The sequence below is a fragment of the Neopelma chrysocephalum genome, unplaced genomic scaffold, assembly GCF_003984885.1.
Source record: "Neopelma chrysocephalum unplaced genomic scaffold, ASM398488v2 Primary Assembly neopelma1_45, whole genome shotgun sequence".
Taxonomy (NCBI): Eukaryota; Metazoa; Chordata; class Aves; order Passeriformes; family Pipridae; genus Neopelma; species Neopelma chrysocephalum.
This window is the reverse complement of record NW_020897704.1, coordinates 3,019,955-3,023,353: the sequence shown is the minus strand read 5'-3', so window position 1 is coordinate 3,023,353 and position 3,399 is coordinate 3,019,955.

The following is a 3,399-nucleotide window of genomic DNA, read 5'->3' as shown; positions in this document are numbered from 1 at the left end:
TGGAAATGGAAATAAAGTAAGGTTACAATCTAGCAAAATTACTGTGAAACAATAATATCTGTGTAACGTAGCAACCAGAAAGCAAAATCTGAAGTTTTACTCTATGTACTGCCAGATTTTAAGAGCACCTAGACAAACATTTTCACACATGAGAGGGAGAAGGAAAGGGATTACTTTCATTGCTCAGTGTTGACATCAGATACTTATCCTGCCTTTTACACATTGCCATCTTTGAGATTTGATTTTTCTCGCAGTTTGCACGACAGCAAGCATTTTTGCACATGCAATTCCATGGCACATTCAGCCATCAACAAGCCTTATTTTGATCGATTTACAAGAACTGATATTGCTATAAGAGCACTAAAGGCAGTGTGGAAGAGTTTAAATGAAAATTGTACTTCAGAAACCACAAAAACTGCTCCCTAGTGTCCAGTAGCTTTTATGAGCCCTTGCAAATAGGCAGTAGGACTGTTAACAGACCATGATGACATAAAAAACATGTTGTATAATACAATTATTTTATGTTAAAGCAAGTATGTAACTCATTTCTATACACTGTTAATTGATAGTACTTTAGTTTTTATGGAAAATGGAAGTGATGAGAACAAGTATATGCTATTCTGTTGTATGCTAACATCTGCTAAGCACATAGGGAAATTTATAAATAAAAGTTCTCAATTACAGTAAAAGTGTCAATACACCTTCTGCGCAGACTGTGAAATGTAAAATATCTTTTCAGGTCATCTGCTTTTATCATATATAAGAAAAAAATACTGTGTTCATTCTGAAGTTCTTGAAATACTTTTATAGTTATCATAAATAACTAGTCTCTCAGTTTTGAGATTAGAAAAAGTATACTGTTAACAAGATCATGTGTTTAAGGGGAGACCTTTGCAGTAAATCAGACTGGTATTACACATGGACAAAACCTTTTTAAAGTGGATTTTGTGACAGCAAGTCTCTTGAAACAGTCTAAATTCTAGTAAAATGATTGATTTGAAACAACTCCCTTTGAAGTACCAACTTGCCTTTCACATTTAAGTTTTAATAACAAAGTAAAAGCTTTATATAACAAGTGAAATAAATTGATATGTAGAAAAACATTCAAATTACAGCTAGCTGCCATTATAGCTACATAAATCAATCTTGCAGCTCTTTAAAGGACATATTTTTAAAATATAGTCTGTGATCTCATGCCTTCCCTTTATTCAGGATCCCACTGAAAAAAATGGGAGCACTAGGACATGAACTCTCCCTGGTTCTGCAACAACTTGTCCTTATCTCAAGTTATCAGAATTTATGTGTGTCCTTTCACGTGGTAGAATCTCTTCAACTTAACGTACTTGTTGATTTTTCACACTATGATTCTTTTCATTTAAACGTATGGCACTTAAGACTGCAGGAACTTAACACATTTTGAAGTTGAATACATTTAGCCTGTTCTCCCATACAAAGTAGGGAAATGCCCTTTAAAACAGAAAGAAATTCATCAGAGACAGAAGGAAAGGCTAAAGACGGACTTTAAGTATAGTTTTGCCGTGCAGAGGTGACTTGGTATGATTCAGTCAGTCCTAGCACTGCAGTCTTGGCACCTTGTTCAGAGATGGTTATGGAAAGACCCTGCTGCATTGCCTTGGCACTCACCATTGGAGATGTAAGATGTAGTATAAGAGAGAGAGTCAGAAAGATTTGTATGTATAAATCTTTAACATATAATGAAGTAAATATAGTATTAATCAAGACCATCTAAACCGGAAAAAGCATTTGCTGGTTAACCTCTCCCTTCACTTTCTGAGGGACATGGATCTCTCTTTACTGTTATTTTACCATAAAATTTTCTTTCTTTACAAACTTACTTCCATTTCTGACTGTCTCTTACACTGCAGTAGTGTGGTATTGTGTTTCAATGAAAAAGCCCTACATTTCAGCTTTATTATATTGAAAGCAGTAAAACATTGATAAGGTTAGTCTGCAAGGGTAGTTGAGGTGTTCAAATTTGCACACTACAGCCATAAGAATTACTTGGGAGGTGTTTTCTCCCCTTATTTGTCTGCCTAATAATAATACAGAGGCAGTTTTATACACGTGGGTAAAAGTAAGGTGCCTATGCTAGGGTGACATAGCAGATAAACCAGGATTTTCAGGGTTACAGCTTCTGATTTAAGCACTTCATATCAATCTAAGTGCCAGTTCATCAGTCTGATTTTCTTTTTTTTTTAAATCTAGCCCTAGGAGAGATTATAATGTACAGTTTTCAAGAAAGGTATAATAATTATTGATGGGCATAAATTGCTAATTTTCCCTGACATAATCCTGTTGCTCAACATCAAAGGCAGCAAATAAATTAAAAAGTTGGAAAAAAAAAGATGAATGAGCATGTCACTGCATCAATCTTGTTTGCAGCCAACTGAGCTCCACACAGACAGGAAAATTCATTTTAGGATTTGGCTTATGTAACCCATGTATTCACATGGATCCCACATAAGAACTTGCAATTTGCTGCTTCATCTGATTTGGACTTTTTGGAAATGATTATATTTTCCTCACTCTTCCTGTCAAATCTTAATTGTATGGTTGTTAGAGAGATAAATGTTAATTATGAATGCTCTCTGCTGTCCTCGTTTCCCTCTTCCCCTCATCCTATTCTGATTAATCAAATTTTCATTCTGGTTTAATTATTGTGCTACCATTTGACACTACTTCGCTAGTAAAAAAAAAATAAACAAAACCAAACTCACACCTTTCCCAAATAAATCAGACTTAGCCTGCCTTAGTAAAGTAGTATTAATTAAAAATATAGTCACTTTGAAAATTGGGTACAGTTTCCGCTATTCTGGACATATAGTTTTTGAAGTGGTACAGGTACAGTTTCCTATTTTATTTTCCTTTTTTTCCATGGGAGAACTTTGAATCTCATCTTCCCACACTGAATACATCAAATATAGCTCAACCATCTGTATGTGCCAGCAGGTGTAGTCAGCTGTAAGACCACCTAGTATGAATGGCCTGCCTTATAAAACATTCATGCCATTGCTGCAACTGAGCTCTCGCAAGCTAAGACGTTAATAGGCCTTCAGACGGTCTTGTAAATCATTTTGCTGCACATTTTAATGAAGTAAAAACCCATCAGTATGATTGCACAGTCAGAGTGGCTGTGAGCTCTGATTTCAAGAATAAGGCCATAAAATTTGCTGTATATTTGCTGTGTGAAGAAAAGACTGAACCAAATCTATAGCTGGGATGGGAAGACTATGAGTTTTCACACAAGCAGCCAAGTAAGAGCCGACAGGCAGCAAAGCACAGCTTTCTAAAGCATACCCTACTGGTAACTGACAATGTGAACCTTCCTGAGCAAATGAAGTGGGTAAGTTGGTATTAAATTTATTTTTTTGAAGTCTG